The sequence below is a fragment of the Triticum urartu genome, chromosome 4A, assembly GCF_056163025.1.
Source record: "Triticum urartu cultivar PI428250 chromosome 4A, HENAU_Tu73, whole genome shotgun sequence".
In the NCBI taxonomy this organism is placed as follows: Eukaryota; Viridiplantae; Streptophyta; class Magnoliopsida; order Poales; family Poaceae; genus Triticum; species Triticum urartu.
This window is the reverse complement of record NC_141876.1, coordinates 26624408-26641963: the sequence shown is the minus strand read 5'-3', so window position 1 is coordinate 26641963 and position 17556 is coordinate 26624408. Positions and strand designations below refer to the sequence as shown.

Sequence of the window (17556 nt, the reverse complement as noted above, 5' to 3'; positions counted from 1 at the left end):
CATGCGTGTACCCATATGTGTCTTCTGATGTGCAGCACTTCGATCTTGTGTCAAGTGAAACGCATGTGGTCTACGGTCGTGTGTGTTGTAATCAAGCATCCGTACATGCAGCTCCTACATGACCACCGCTCCTCTCTCTCTTATCTGAACGCATGCAGCTAGCTTTTAGGGAGTTTGGTTAGCCTGTTAGTGTGTCAGTGTGTGTATGTTGTGCATTTTTTAACTCCATGTTGCGCCTTTGTAGGTATATGTGTAAATCTCCTGTTTGCCAAACCAGGCACGTGCTACGGACCCAGCTTTGATTTTCAATGATTCCTGAACTACGGTTACCGGTCCCCTAGCCCTACATCAATTAGCTCCGTCGTTGATCTCGACGATTCCACTTAAGATTGTTATTCTTTGGCGCTCTTCACATACGTCGGTTCCATCATTGATCTTGACGGTTCCACTTAAGATAGTTATTCTTTGGTGGTCTTCACATATGTCAGTTCCATCATCGATCTCAACAGTTCCACCTAAGATAGTTATTCTTTGGCACTCTTCACATATGTCGGTTCCATCGTTGATCTCGACGGTTCCACTTAAGATAGTTATTCTTTGGCGCTCTTCACATACGTCGGTTCCATCGTTGATCTCAACTGTTCCACCTAAGATTGGTATTCTTTGGCGCTCTTCACATACGTCGGTTCCATCGTTGATCTGAACTGTTCCACCTAAGATTGTTATTCTTTGGCGCTCTTCACATACGTCGGTTCTATTGTCGATCTCAACAGTTCCACTGTCGGATTTCGGGTTCCGACAGACCCTTAAGGTTCGAACACTGGGGTGCGCGCGGAGATTACGCCTTCTACCTCTCCGTCTCGCGAAGATCTAGGCTACTGAAAGAACTGCACAAGAGACACAAGGTTTATACTGGTTCGGGCCACCGTTGTGGTGTAATACCCTACTCCAGTGTGTGATGGGTGGATTGCCTCTTGGGGCTGATGATGATGAACAATACAAGGGAGAACAGCCTTGCGAGGGTCTGCTCTTGGTTGAGGCGATGAACTGTTAGGAGGAGTTCAGTCGCCCTTTTCTTCCTCTCTCTCTCTCTAACCGCCCCCTTACCATGTGGGTGGCTGGTCCTATTTATATAGGCCCTGGTCCTCTTCCCAAATATCGAGCGGGAAGGGAGCCAACAATGGCGGGCTAATTTGAAGGGGGACAACAAGTATCAGCTACCCTGACAAAAGCAGTCTTCGCCTGCGCAAAGCTCTAGTGATGACGCCGTCTTGGGCTCCACGGTGACCTCCGTCTCGTAGTCCTCCTGGTCTTGGTCTCGTTGCACCGAAATGGCAACCTTTGCCTGACGCCTGGGTACTCCGCGGCTGCGCTTGCCCCCTTTGCACCAAAGTGGAAAGGAGGACGCTGCGTGGGCTGGCACCCGCCTGGCGCCCTGAGTCGTCATGGCTTGCGTCACGGGCACCTCGTGAGGTACCCCGCCTTGATCTCTCTGCCTCCTCGTGAGCCAGCCTGACGAGGCCGTGCCTGAGGAAGCTCCGTGTCGTCCGCCCCGCGAGGCTTGGCCCGTCGCGAGGGTCTTGAGTCTTGTGTTGATGAAGATGGGCCGTGCTAGGCCCCCCTTTGAGCCACGCCGCAGGCCGCAGGCAGGCAAGTCTGGGGACCCCCGTTCCCAGAACACCGACATCCACCTAAGATAGTTATTCTTTGGCGCTCTTCACATACGTCGGTTCCATCGTCGATCAGAATATTATCTAATCTTGTATGAAGGGTGTCATTAAAGAACAATTAACCGCCTATGGTGTAAGTGGAAGGTAAAAATAAAATTCATTTGAAGCATATTACACTGAAACTTTTATGGTTACCAGTACATTCACTGAAACTTTGGGATCCAATAAAGAGTAGAACTTTTTTTTGTGGAGAACCAAAGCATACATGCCATGCATTGGTGGTGTTACTTTGAAAATAGCCGGTTTGATATTTTGACTAGAGGTTGTCTACCTAATTAACGAGCAATTACACTCAACCACGATATGTTGTAGCATTTTGATTTACGCATTAAAATCTCTACCAAAATGCTCCTGTGATAAATAACTATACTAGGTTTAAGCTACTTCTGCATCAAACACAAAAATGGTTACTCCCACCGAAGCAAAAGATTCTGCGATTCAAATAAATAGCTCCGCCCATACGCTTTGGAAACGGAGTGCTCGTCGTCGTGTCACTGTGCAAATACAGGAAGTTGGACTACCTAACTACCTGATACATGAAGTTAACAAGCTAATTCATTGAGGTAATTAACAGTGTCTCCGTACTCTTCAGATAAATGTGCTTATGTAGTGCAAAAACTCCAGAAGCCCCAAACCTTCAGTCGCTCCACTTCTACTTGTCACGTGACTCCTACATGGCTTTCTCCGAATTGGCTTCAGGTTCCAAAATTGTTGCATACATCATGCACATGGCGCCTTGACCCTCCTCCTCCCCCTGTTGTACAGCCGCATGGACCACTACGTGCTGACCATGCATAGCATTTCTCTGGCGCATGGGCTGCAAAACACCCCACAAGCACCTCTTTAGTTTAACCACCACATGGTCAACACGAATCATGGCGCATGTGTTGTGTGGCTATGATAGCTATTTCCCTAGCAAGCTATGATAGACACAATTTTGCCTATATATATATATATGTATCCACTAAGGCTTTTAGTCCTTTAACTTTTAAAGGATCGGCTAGAGATGACCTTATGACTTGTTTATTTTAGTTCTTCACAATGTGATGCTCTATATGTCCAACTATTTGCCGTGCAGTTCAATTTCATCAATAACAGTTTCAACAATACCACTATGAATTATGATATTTGGTTGCTTAAGGATATTGCAGTTAACATGCCATTTCGTTTTTTAACAATAACTAGTGTACTATAGACCTGCACAATACTAGTTTGAATGACTATTTGCTAGTTTTTAAATGTTATGCCTGATGTAGTTAACACACCTTTCCACTTCTTGTTTTGCTTAACTAGCGTGCTTAAGCCTGCACACTGAAGCTACATAGCAACATGTGTACTGAATGACTAAATATGCAATCCCAGGCTACATATCAACAAGGAAGAGTGTTACCTTAATGTTTTGATGATGTCTAGATATACATGTAATAAAATCTTATATAATGGGATGGAGGGAGTGTTGTACTACATCATCAATTGTTGTTTAGCTTCTAATATTAACTTGGTGCTTTTAGGTACATATGTCATTGCCAAGATCCACACTTTGACCCTTTCTGTGTATGGGGCAATGAGATATTCATGAACCAGCATCAAGTGAGGAAACTGATAAATATTGTTATTAAAATGGGTCAAAAGACGTCAATCAAACTATTTGTTTACACTTTATGCAAGACAATAGTGAACTGCAGGATGGTAAGTAAGAACCTTGTAGCCTTCTGTAGCGACCCAACCCGATTGGATCAAGTCTCTGTGCTTTAGTGTCATCCCTGGATCGGTATGCTGACACACACAGTACTCGAGGATTTATAACAGAGGTAAATCACATGTAAAAAGTAACGTAAATACTATTACCTCAATCCAAAAATAGCGGAAGTAACAAGGTTGTGGATTCCCATCAACACCAACGGCAAAGTTGAGTGTAGAAATCGTAACCCTAACGTATCACTTACTCGTCGTAAGAAATCCTGCAACATGAGACGTTGCAGCCACAAAGGGTCAGTACATTGAATGTACTGGCAAATTCACACCATAGAGAATGATGAACAATGGCTATAACTACATGCATATATGGCTGGTGGAAAAGCTCTATGGTTATATGTTTTTGCGAAAAGCCAATTTTTCCCTACTGCAAAGGAATAAATTTTTATTTTAACTATCATGGTGGTTGTTGAACATTGAGAATGGTTGACAGCATTCTCAATCCCAATTAAGTAACATCATTAAACCCAAAAAAATTAAATTTTAGAGTAACATGATGAGATTCACATGATAATCCAGGTACTAGATACTCAAGTTGTCCATAACCGGGGACACGGCTAACCATGATTAGTTTATACACTCTGCAGAGGTTTGCGCACTTTTCCCCACAAGACTCGATCTCCTCCCTTGGATTTCTCGCACTACAAGGTGTTTGAGAAACGGATGACCGAGACATAGTCTTTCAGAAGCGTTTGCACCTTACGATGGGTAGACCGTACCACCTACAACCCATACATCTGCTAGTCTACCACTGTAAGAGTTCACACGACTTAATCAACTATGCTAGAGTCCATAAAAAAACCAGGCAATCTTGGTCTAGCCAGGTGCCTAGACAGGCAATCCTGGAATAACCAGGTACCGCAATCCACCCAGATGTGTGTTTAAGTTGCCACCTTAAGTAAACCATTAATTAACAATCTCACATCGGCATGGATACTCTCAAAACCCAATCCACGTCTACGAGCATAGCATGGCACTATAAGCATAACGTAATAGTAACTCCCAAGGGTTTGATAACAAACAGGTAATAGGTACTACCTCAACTACTTCCCATCCCACAATTTAATTAGATCCTAATCATGCAATGTTTGAGGATTGATCTAATGCAATAAAACTGGGTATGAAAGGGGGTATGATCAAAGTGTGAACTTGCCTGTAATGTTGATGAAGATGATTCGCACTCAAAAATCTTGATAGCTCTACTCGTCACACTCCGGTCAATCTATCGGGAGCAAGCAATAGTAACCTCACATAAGCAATCACTCAGAAGATCAGAAAGAACGAAGAAGACGATTTGGAAAACATCAAACCAAGCAAATAACTCTTGCAACATAAAACAATTTCTAACAGTACCAAAATTATTTGAATTTGGCCTTATCAGAAAGTTTAGGTCAAGAGCTTCGATTTGCAAAAAGAATCAACTCAAACGGAGCTACGAAACTCTAGTTATGATCAAACGAAGTTTGAATTCAAATCTGATCTAAACCAAATTTTAAATTTTTCAAAAACATGTTTGAGTTGGATTATTGGATAGAGGGGATCATAACGAAGACGTGAGCGTTGGTTTCGTTGGATTTGGATAAACGAGTAAAAAGATGTGGTGTTTTGAAAATCAGGGACTAAACTACAAAGAAAGAAATTGCAACTAGGTCCCTGGATACGTGTCAGAAATCTACTGGCCAAAATCTGTTCGCTGCGAGGCTAAAACGGCGGATGTTCGCTATTTAGGGCATACCGTTTCAAAAAAAACAAACATATCTAATCCTAACCGTAGCTCTAAGATTGGACGGTTGAGGTGAGAGGGGGGGCTTTACCGCGGCGGTCACGTCGTCGGCGTCGGAGAAGAAAGCGGCGGCAGCGGCGGCTCGAACGGGGCGGCGGCTCCAGGGCTCGGCGGCGCCGGTGGAGAAGATGGAGAGGCGCGGCTCGACAAGGGGAAGGCGGTGGCGGTGTCGGCGCTCGACCTCGGAGTCGGAACGGCGCGGGCTTGGCGGCGGATCTCACGAACTCCGGCGAGTTCGCGCGGGGCGTGGAGAGCTTCGGTTTGAGGAAAAACGAGGCCAGGGCCTCGGCTCTTAAAGGGGGTCGCCTTGGGCGAGGGGAGAAGACGGGGGAGGCGCCCGGGTTGAGCACGGCGTCGGCCGGCGAATCGTGCGTGTGCTGGACTCCGGCGGGAGGTCGGTGACGAACCCGACAGGTGGGTCCCACCTGTCGATGGCTGGGCGTGGCAGCGTGCGCGCGGAGAAGAGAGCGGGCGGGCGAGGCGGAGGCGGTTCGGGCGCGCGGAGGCCGCTGCTGGGCTGGGCTGGCGCTGGACTGGTCTGGGCCGGTCCAGTCGGGGGAGGGGAAATGTTTTTTTTAAATAAACCCTTTTCTCCAGGAAAAAAATAAGAAAGACAAAATAAATAGAAATATTAAATAGGCATGTAGTATATCAAAATTTTCAGAAAAAGATTTCCAACAACATGGACATTTTCTAGCATTAAATAAAATACACACAAAATCAGATAATTCAAAGAGTGCTACTGGTCTAATAAAAACCAATAAAAATCATTTTTAAAATACCAAAATGATTTCAAATTAATTTTTCTCCAATTTTCTATTGTAGGGAATCATGTTACCCTAATTTCCATATATTTTATTTTTGGAGAAAAATAATTTGAATAGAACTCAAATAACTCCAAATTGAAAATAATCTCAAATAGATTTTAGATTTGAGTTCTTTGAAACTCCCAACTCATATTCCTTATACTTTGAAGAAGTCATTTTATCTTCTCTCGTGAAAATCATTGAGTTGCATAAAGTTTCTGAATTGGAAATATTTTCCAAATGAATTTCAAATGTTTTCAAAAACCCTTGTCATTTAAATAAATGGAAGAAGTCATGTTATCTTCTCTCCAGGGTTTCGTGGTGAAAAGAATTTGAATTCACGGAGATCATGAATGCAAAAAATGAAAGTTTGGGAAAGTCCTTTTATTCCCTCTCATTTAACTTTCAAAAAGCTTTCGAATTTCACTCAATTTCACACAATCAATCAAACAATCAATCAAATCTATCTATTTTATATAACATTCCAAAATTTAGAATTTTGGGATGTTACACCTTCTTTTTACTACCCGTAATGAGTTGTGTTAGATGACAATGTCTCAATCTTTTTTCCTTTGTAGTGGATCCTAAAGCAGTTTACTTAAGATTACCTCTCAAACTACATGGTTGGCAGTCGGCCATCACAAGGGGTTGGACTAGAGTCGTGCGTACCTTCTGCATCCAAGAGAGCACAATAGGGCCATTCCGTTTCACCTTGTTCAGCAACCAAAATGTCTATCGCCTCTTTCTTTTCCATCTATAATAGTACAAGTATAGAACCTTGGTTCATCATTCTTTATTTGGTGCTTATGTAATTCTTAAACAAATGTACCTTTGAATCGAATAATGCATTGCTTGTTTCAACCTGATGGATATGAATAAAGCTATAGCCTACTTTCAAGGTTAAATTAGGTACAGTTTTAAATAGTGGCAATTAAATTAGGGCGAAATTACGGTGTGCATGTCATTACGGCGCACACGGTTAATAAAGCACAGCATGTGCGATATACATCATAATTCGACATGGTTCACGGAGAGGAAACGTGTGTAACAATGCACATAGTTACTGTTTGCAAAGCGTTTGTAATGTCAGACACTATCACATACGGTGCGGGGAAACTAAATGTGTGTGATTGTCTACCTATCGTACACGGTTTTATAATCCTGAACTGTTTGTGATGTGCGAGGCATCGTAAACATAGAGCCGGTTTGGTACGTGCCTGGAAAACTCCCGTGCCTGGAATCTGCCTGGTTTTAGGTAAACCACAAAACTCCGACTATGATTGCAATGCGAGCACAAACGAGTAGCAAGGACGAAGCGTTTGGGATATTCGAGATATCAGAAACAATTATATAGGGACAACTGTATGCATCAAGGCTCCCTATCCCTGACGGTTTCTGGGTCATGTGGGAATGACCCCCTATCACCCACACTCACTTGGCGACGGTTCCAAATGCCATCGCGGAAAGGGGTTAAAAACTGTTTGTATAGCACCGACGCGTACCAGTGCATGTCATAATCATTTTTATCAATATAAAGCATGGAATGCAAAAAAATGTCTGGGCTTTGTCCAGAGCTACACAAAAATACACATCCATCGCTTTGTTCAAAGCTACAGTACAGTTTAGTTGTGTGCTTGAACCCCGCGTTTATTTAATCTAGTACAGCAAGTATATGATGAAGAGAGGATAGATCTGACATGCATCACTGGTAAATCTGTCTTGCAGGTCGTCCAGGTTCCTAGTAACTAATAACTTGTTGATCTTTCTTAGAGGGAGAAATCTCTGACGGACTCTAATACCATCCATTCTTTTATTGATTTGATTGATGGATGCACTTGACTATAAGAAAATTAGATTAGATGGTATGCCTAGCAAAGAAGAAAAATAGAAACCCGAGAGGCACTAAGCATAATTGTTGGTGGCAACAAACAAGGCTAGCAACAATTGTTCCTAAAACAGATCCCAAGACCTAACTTTGTGCGTGCGTCTACACGCATCATGATCAGGGAGGGAACCAAGCCTTCAGAAATGCATAGTAAGGTAGACTAAACCTGCTACTGGAAGTTAGATAGTGACTGTCTCAATGCAAGTAAATCTACAAAGCCAATGCCCCTAGAGATAATGCATACCTAAACTTGCTTTTGTTGGTGCAGCGTTATAACCTCAAAATGTAGACCTAATTCTTGGTAATCTAATTGCTGATTAGGATGTAGAAGCTTAAATAGATCATATCAGAGAGAGAGAGAGAGAGAGAGAGATGGTACCTTGCCTCTTACTGCACGTTAATGCCTAGCTGAATTCATGTTAATTACGCAGCGAGAGAGAGGGGGGAAGCATCCTCTTGTAGACCAACCCGCCGCGCAACAACTTTCGATCCTAATTTCAGAAATATCTTGTCTGCAATATTATTACGCAACAGAAACACACACAACAATCATGTTAATAGAGCACCAACATAATCTCCTATATCATTCAGAGATCAAAAGGAATAAGCATAAAGTACATATGAAACTAGTTGTTTCAATTTACACGCTTGATAGACAAAATGACGGAGTACGCATATATATGCAAACGATCCATCCATGTTCTTACCGTACCGTCTGCTAAACTTGCATAAAGAAAATTGCAGAGTAGGTACATGCTACAAAGCTAACACACAAGCTTAATCAAGATAGGCTGAGAATGGTTAGTAACTACATTTTAGGCAGTGGAGACAGTTACTCCTCTATTGTAACGCCCTGTGTCCGATGTGCCAGGTGTCCTCCGCTTATTCGCTGTTGTTGCCTTGCCATTGCTTGTGTGTCATGCATTGCATATCATGTCATCATGTGCATTTCATTTGCATACATGTTCGTCTCATGCATCCGAGCATTTTCCCCGTTGTCTGTTTTGCAATCCGGCGCTCCGTTCTCCTCCGGTGGTCATTTCTACCTTTCTTTCGTGTGTGGGGATTAAACATTTCCGGATTGGACTGAGACTTGCCAAGCGGCCTTGGTTTACTACCGGTAGACCTCTTGTCAAGTTTCGTACCATTTGGACTTCGTTTGATACTCCAACGGTTAACCGAGGGACCGAAAAGGCCTCGTGTGTGTTGCAGCCCAACACCCCTTCAATTTGGCCCAAAACCTTCTCCATCATCTAGAGCGTTCGATCACGATCGCGTGGCCGAAACCCGCACCTCATTTGGACTCTCCTAGCTCTCTCTACCTATAAATATGTGCACCCCGTCAAAATTCGCGGTCGAAACCCTAGCGTCTTCCTCCTCGTGCCGCCGGACATGTCCGACCGCGCCGGACATGTCCAGCCTCCACGTCGCCCCGGCCAATCACGGCTTGACACGTCGTCACCGCCGCCTCCCACGCCAACCCCGCCGTGCCACGTGTCCACGCCGCCCTGTCCTCACTGCGCCTCCTAGCCGCGCGGCCCGCCCAGGCCCGGGGCGAGCCAGCGGGGCCCATTCAGCGCCGCCCCGAGCGCCCGAGCCTCGCCGCCTCTTCTCCGCCGGCGGCAGCCGCCGTTCGTCGTCTTCGCCGGACCCGCTCGCTGCGCCGCCGCGCCACTCCACCGGCGACCTCTCCCCGCCGCCACCTACTCTCGTCGCCGGCCTCCTCCTGGCACCGCAAGCCGCCACGGCTTGTCGCCGGCGCCGCGCGCCGCCCCGCGATCTTCTCCGGCCGCTGCCATCGCCGGAGTCACCGCCCGCCTCGCCGGAGAACCCCTCCTCGCCGTATCCGGAGAGGATGGACAAGATCCACCACTCCCCGATCCAAACGCCCCGTCCAGATCCGGATCCCTCCGTCCCGCACGTCTCCGTCCCCGAAATTCCCACATTCATATGCCCATGTTCATCGTGCCGTAACTTTGCACCCGTAACTCCGATTTGAGCGTGTAGCATATCAAAATGTTCGTCTCAGAGAGCACATCATTTCATCTCATTGCATCATTTTCTTTCGAGCTCATCTTGATGCCCGAAATGCTGTTAGAAGAGTGCTATTTAAGATAATTGTCAGATCTACTGCTCCAAATAGCTACTTGTCATTTTTGCCATGATTATTGTGTGCATGATAATGCCTTGAGCTCTACATGAGTTTTGTTATATGTTTTGCTATCTTTCCAGAGGTGCCATCCATGTATTTTTGTGATGTGTGTGGTGACTAGCACAAGCTTGCAAAGTGGTGCATTCGTTAATGCTGATTTCAGGGACTTAGCATTTCCACTAAGTCCTTGATCTGTTTATCTCAATATGCCATATGTTCATGTTGTTTCCTAGTGATTGGTGCCTCTTTTGAGGATGATCAGTAAGGATGTTTTGTTAATCTTGTAGTGCTCTATCCATCCATGTCTTTGTTTGCAATTATGGAGCACCCTAGCTTGAGTCAATCGAGCTCTACTTTTGCTATTTTGTGAATCTGGGCAGATTGTCTACTTGTTAGCGATTTTGCCGAGGATGTTGTAGTTGATCCGTGCATGCTATGTGGTTGTTCTTGCCATGTCTAGCTTGTATAATGTGTATTCTTGATGGATGTATGCTTAGATTGTCATGACTTGCTCTGTAGTGAGCGCATCGAGCTCGTAAACATGCCTACTTGATATCTGATTTGCATGCTCCAGTTTTTCACTAAGTCTGAGAGACTGATTACGTTTTTGCCATGTTCACATGCTTGCAATTGTATTTTCTGATCCCTTTTGGCTCAAGGTCACTAAGGGGCTTTTATTAAGCTCTTTGAGTAGCTCCATGCCATGCTTTACTTTGCCATCTTCAGGTCCTGTAGATTATTGTTTTCATGCTCCAAAGAGTGTTATCTGCTCTGAAATTCCAGGCTTGTGTTAATTTCACTAAGTCTGAAACCTGTTTACCAATTGCACTTTTGCCATACTTGTTTGAACCTGTTAATGGATGAATTGGCCGTAGCTCAGCATTCCTCTCTTGTTAAGCATCACGAGTGGATCTCTGCCATGTATTTTGTTGTCATGTTTGAGTGTTGTAGCATGTTTGTCTTGTTGCATTTAGATGGCTACTTGCTGTAAATCGCAGACCGGTGCCATATTTGAATTGCTTGCCATTTCCAAACCGTAACTCCGATTCCGGTGATCTTTATATCGTTTTCAAGCGATTTCATCTCACCTTTCCAGTGGCACACTTGGATTTCCAAGTTGAGGCCAGGTTCATTCATTCCTTTGCAAATCATGTATATGCATCGCATACCGCATCCCGCATATCATACCATGTTCATGTCTTGGTTGTTTACTATGTTGTGTGCTTCTTTCCGGTGTTTGCTTATTCGGGTTGGTTCCGATAACGTCATGTTGTGAGGACCCATTCGTCTACGTTCCGTTTGTCTTCTTCATGGGCTCGTTCTTCTTCCTTGCGGGATTTCAGGCAAGATGATCATACCCTCGAAATCACTTCTATCTTTGCTTGCTAGTTGCTCGCTCTTTTTCTATGCCTATGATGTGATACCTACCACTTGCTTATCATGCCTCCCACATTGTTGAACCAAGCCTCTAACCCACCTTGTCCTAGAAAACCGTTGTTTGGCTATGTTACCGCTTTGCTCAGCCCCTCTTATAGCGTTGTTAGTTGCAGGTGAAGATTGAAGTTTGTTCCTTGTTGGAATATGGAGATGTTGTTCCTTGTTGGAACATGTTTACTTGTTGGGATATCGCAATATATCTTATTTAATTAATGCATCTATATATTTGGTAAAGGGTGGAAGGCTCGGCCTTATGCCTGGTGTTTTGTTCCACTCTTGCCGCCCTAGTTTCCGTCATATCGGTGTTATGTTCCCGGATTTTGGGAACCCCTTGACAGTTCGCTTTGAATAAAACTCTTCCAGCAATGCCCAACATTGGTTTTACCATTCGCCACCTAGTCTTTTCTTTTCCCTTGGGGGTCGCGCGCCCAAGGGTCATCATTATTTTAAACCCCCGAGCCAGTGCTCCTCTGAGTGTTGGTCCAACTTGTCAGCCGCCGGTGACCACCAGGGGCAACTCTGGGCTGGCCTACCGGAAGTTTAGACAATCCGGTGTGCCCTGAGAAAGAGATATGTGCAGCTCCTATCGGGATTTGTCGGCACATTCGGGCGGTGTTGCTGGTTTAGTTTTACCTTGTCGAAATGTCTTGTAACCGGAATTCCGAGTCTAATCGGGTCTTCCCGCTAGAAGGAATATCCTTCGTTGACCGTGAGAGCTTGTGATGGGCTAAGTTGGGACACCCCTGCAGGGTTTTGAACTTTCGAAAGCCATGCTCGCGGTTATGGGCAGATGGGAATTTGTTAATGTCCGGTTGTAGATAACTTGAACCTTAATTTAATTAAAATACATCAACCGCGTGTGTTACCGTGATGGTCTCTTTCCGGCGGAGTCCGGGAAGTGAACACGGTGTTGGAGTTATGCTTGACGTAGGTTGTTCTAGGATTAACTCTTGATCATAGATTCTCGACCGTGCTTTGCCTTCTCTTCTCGCTCTCATTTGCGTATGTTAGCCACCATATATGCTAGTCGCTTGTTGCAGCTCCACCTCATACCTTTTACCTTACCCATAAGCTTAAATAGTCTTGATCGCGAGGGTGTGAGATTGTTGAGTCCCCGTGACTCACAGATACTTTCAAAACCAGTTCGCATGTGCCGATGATACCGGGCAGGTGACGCAACCAAGCTCAGGAGGAGCTCGACAAAGATCTTGTCCTTTGTGTTGTTTCGTTCTAGTCGATCAGTAGTGGAGCCCAGTTGGGGTCGATCGGGGACCTTGTCACATTTGGAGTTCTTCTTTTATTTTGGTTCCGTAGTCGTACCTTGATTGTATTTGGATGTTGTAATGCTTTATTCATGTATTGTGTGAAGTGACGATTGTAAGCCAACTATGTATCTCTTTCCCTTATGTAATACATGGGTTGTGTGAAGATTACCTCACTTGCGACATTGCTTTCAATGCGGTTATGCCTCTAAGTCGTGCTTCGACACGTGGGAGATATAGCCGCATCGAGGACGTTACATCTATGACCTAGAAAAGCAATATTAAGAGTTTAATTCCTGAAGTAAACAGGCAGGAATAATGCATCCGTACAAATGGCCTTACCTTCATATTTCTTGACCAGCATCCCAACAAACGTAGCAACAACCAGTTCTTTCTTGCCTAGTTCGATAACTTCATCAGCTACAAATTCCAAGGCAATCTGATCCCAGAGCACCACATTGGTTTGCTTGCCTCTATAAACAGCGAAGTATAAATAAGACTGTTATGACAAAGGAAAAGTGATACAACCATAAATATCAGTACACACATGTGAGGTTCTTGATATATATGAGCCTCTTAGTCGATGGCTCAGCCCTGCTTGCACTATGGTACTGAACAACCTCTCTTATACACCACAAATGAGCCAGAACACGTTTACACGAATAAACCAAAAAAATAATTACTATATATGGTAAACAACACTATAGAAAGGCATAGGCAGATGAACGGGTGGTAGGGAAATACATGTGAACTTTTCAGGCATATCAGTTGGGTAAGGGAGCTGAGCCAGTAGAGTTAAAGCATACAGAACAGGAAATCTGGCTCAGTGTCAGGCCTTATGAAATCAGTAGTGAACGAAGTGATCTTAATCATGCAAGATCCCCTCAACAGGCCTGAATTGATACTTCCTTGAGAGCACAAAGAACTTCCTAAGCTCATATACCATGATTTCTTAAATAAGATCTATGAACTGGTGGACAGCCTTCTCTAAAATCTCTGCATAGATATGGTTTCCCTATATGGATGGAGAACACAATTTCAGTCAACTGGCACGAAGCACAACGAACATGCAATAAAAGAACTGCCAACCAGAGGAAAATAAGTAATTCCAAATTGTCAAACAAGACCATATCAGTATGTTTAATAGGACCAGTATCCGTTGCACCGCAATGGCGCCACAATTGTGAAACAAACATAGACATTCCAATGAGCGGCGCCAACTTTTGGCTCAGAGAGAGTGTTGAATTCCATCTGGCAGAGAAAGAGCAACCTTGAGAACTTGGAAAAGCAACCCGAACAGCAGCCAACAATACCGTGGGGAGAAGAAAACAGCAGCAGTCAAAACATGAACCATATAACCGGTGATTACCCAAGGAGGAAAATCTAATGAGAGTGGACACTCCAATGAGTGACATAAAGGTGCATGCCAATGGACAGTCACATAAACCGCCACAACGATGAGGGTGTGATACTTGCATCGACTATCAGTGGCCGTGTCCGTCCCTCGATAACAGGCAATATTTGTCTCAGGTTCCCACCGAGAACTACAACCATACTACCAAACGGAATATCCACAAAGCAAAGGATTATCATCAGACAGTACATTACGTAAAGTTCTATAAAAAGGTTCAAGAAAATTCATGCTCGTCCTTAAAGCCTCACCCCAAATGATATAGGAAGTTTCTTTCAAAGGATTGCTAAGATTTGTACCCCTTTTATGTCACAAATAGTGGTCTCATAATAAACAGTGGTATCCTGAACCTTGAGTGTGCTGTCCTTCCACCAAGCAGTAAGAGTGAAATAACACCTGGAGACACAATAGTAGGCACAATTTTCAGGGGCTAATACTGTTGCATTATACTATTTATACTATATATAACTGGAAATTTACACGAGTAATTCTAACCTCTTAGCTAACCATAATCTGGATCACTTGAGTGTCACACCATAACCTCTTAGCTGACCATAATCTGGAAATTTACAAATAGTGGTGTCATAATAAACAGTGGTATCCTGAACCTTGAGTGTGTTGTCCTTCCACCAAGCAATAAAAGTAACCGAGCATGAGATGTTTGACCTTTAAATCCTTACCTTATATATGAGTAAATGAAGTCGACATCCAGAGCTTCAAGCAGATCCACCCGATGTTTCTCCCTGAACCCGCATTTCCATCTTTACGCTGATGATGCAAACATGTAGTACAAAAAATGCATTCCATCTTTATGATAATGAAATCAAATGCAAAATTTATAGCAGAAAGGATAACTAAATCATTCTTTGCATCAGCATAACAAAGGATTTTTTAGTACATGAAGAATTTGCAATGCATAAACGATGAATCAAGAACGGATACAGGTTGGTTTCATCTTGATTTCTAAAAGAAAGTGATGCCCAAGAGATGAGCATCTCTTGTGCATGAGGCAACAAATGAGTGGCTGACCAATTAACCTAAAAGGGCAACAAAAAATATCCTGTGGTGGAGCTTAGCTAGATCCGAACATCTATTATATCCCCTTTGCAGGAACCTACCTAGACATGAATATCAATGGGCAAGTCATAAACCAGTTAAAGAGTGTAGAACCAATTATAATAAAACCAATACATTTCAGCAAATAAACATGACTCATTACTCTTTGCAGGCCAAAATATATTAACACCAACAAGAATAGATGAATGTACATCTGGAATTTGATATGTGAGCACTTCCTGTAAAATTGATTTCTATTCCACGCCAAGCAACCTGAAATCTACAGCTCCAGATTCTATCCATGGCTGTTGTCCACACGGGGAGAGAGAGATGTGAAAGAGAGAGAAGGCAGCAAGGAGAAGGAAGAAAAGGGGCGCGGCCCCCCGGCGACTCACCAGCGCGGCCGCCGCCGAAGGAAAAGGGCCGCGGTGTGGGAGCAAGGACGAGGAGCGCTGTGCTTTGTCTAGTCGAGGCATCCATGGCGGTGTTCCTGTGAAAGAGCAGAGGAAGAGAGAGGTGAGGAGCAACATGAGAGAGAGACAAGGAGTTAGGTCTTGGTCGCTGGCAGAGGAGGAATTGGAGGCGGGTCCAAATCCAAGCAAAGGGGGCTCACCTTGCTAGTAGCTGGCTCCTCGGCGCACACGGCCGGCGCATCGAGCCGCTCCAGCACGGCCCTGGCAGCGCTGTAAACCACTCCCCACCGCCGCCGCCTTCGTGCTCCTCATCCTCCCTCCGCTACTGCTCGTTGCTCATCGACCTCGCCCAAGGCCTGCTGCTACTCCCTGCCGCCGCCGCCGCCGTCGTACTCCTCGTCCTCCCTCCGCTGCTGCTCGTCGTCGTGGGGGGGGGGGGGGGGGGGGGGGCTCTGTTGCAACGGATCTGGCCGCCGACAGCGCGGTTCAAGGCGGTGGATGGCAAAGGCGGCGATGTGGGTGGGAGAAAAGGAGGCGCGGGGGAGCGGAGGGGAAAGGAGGTGCGCCGGAGGGGAGAGGAGGCGGCGGTGAGGCGGGAGGAGCTGGGCGGGGGGAGGCGCGGGGAGCGCGAGTGCGGGAGGGAGGAGGCGGCTAGGTCATCCCATGTCAGCGGCCCCCTTTTGTACCCCTGTACACGAAATGACCAAAATGCCCTTGACGGGGAAGCAAAATTACAGGCGGTGGCACGCTGGAGAGGGCACTATTCATTTCCAGCGCCTTGATTTTTATCCGACGGCCCAGGGCGTTCGGGAGGGGGATCGGACGGCCGAAAACGCATCAAGAAATTGATCGAACGAACGAAATGCTCTAAGCTCCGAGGAGCCTCGGTGGGTGCTTCGTTTCTTCTTCTTGGATGTCTTGTTGTATGGAAGCAATGTCCAATGTATATTCGAAGAAAACTTTGTTTTCTTTGGAAGCAAATTATGATCTCATTTGTAAGCAATGTTCATGGAAGTATACATCAATTAGAAAGTTGGCCATTGAGAATATGTATGTGCAATGGTGGATACAACTTTCAACTTCATTGGAAGCACATGTTCATTTTGTTTGAAGCAGACGTAATTGTTCGTCGCACATGCACGCTGCACCAACTTATTAATTTTGTATCCAACATGTCTCTATTTTGCTTCCTGCGCAAATTAATGAAGCTTCACTTACACAATAACCAAGTTTTGTCTGTTTCATGAAACATTTATGCTTCCTACATAGTTGAACAATGTTTCGGTTAGACACTAATCATGCTTCTAACAAAACCACACTGTGCTTCCTCATGCTTCAAGGGATTACATGTTGCCTGATGTTTCAGTTTAGACGTCCTAGTTTGAATTGAGAATATATATACACTTTCTTTTAGTTGAGAATATATACATATGGAATGAATTTTGGAGTACCTTTATTTTGGAAGCTGTTTTTGCTGAATAATATTTCTCCATCACATGTGCTTCCATTGGAAAAAAATGTTTCCTTGGCACGTTTGTGTTGCAAAAAAAAGCATTCAGAAGCAATTTCTTTTCTTTGTTTGTTTTTTTGACTATGTACTGTAAGGCAACAGCCTCACAGTGCTTTATTAGATAAAAATAGGTCTACATAATTACAGAGAATCAGAAAGCAAAGAAAAGTAATACTTACAAGAGATCTATGAGAGAGAGGCTATCCAGGAGACTAGACTATCCTTATATTTACATTTGATTCTATGAGCTAATAGGGAAATATCATGTATGTAAGGAAATATCATGTTGAGTGGAAGCAAAATCCGTAATTAGTGGGAAGCATTATATTTTGTATCTTCTTGTTCAATTTATTTTC

General features: G+C 44.5%; 1 long non-coding RNA gene across 3 annotated transcripts; it reads right to left on the bottom strand.

Annotated features, from left to right (window-relative positions):
* Positions 1 to 2189: 2189 nt before the first annotated feature.
* Positions 2190 to 16331, bottom strand: LOC125553442 (uncharacterized). Of its 3 annotated transcripts, none has more exons than XR_015600175.1 (11): positions 15891 to 16331; positions 15673 to 15767; positions 14902 to 14989; positions 14717 to 14780; positions 14473 to 14617; positions 13153 to 13283; positions 12983 to 13077; positions 8339 to 8471; positions 6744 to 6828; positions 3432 to 4707; positions 2190 to 2547 (listed from the first exon to the last, which is right to left on the bottom strand). It is a non-coding gene; the product is annotated as an uncharacterized LOC125553442 (long non-coding RNA). The 3 variants fall into 3 exon arrangements; XR_015600176.1 differs by having other exon boundaries at positions 14521 to 14617; XR_007304063.2 differs by lacking the exons at positions 2190 to 2547; positions 3432 to 4707; positions 6744 to 6828 and adding an exon at positions 7619 to 7913.
* Positions 16332 to 17556: the final 1225 nt, after the last annotated feature.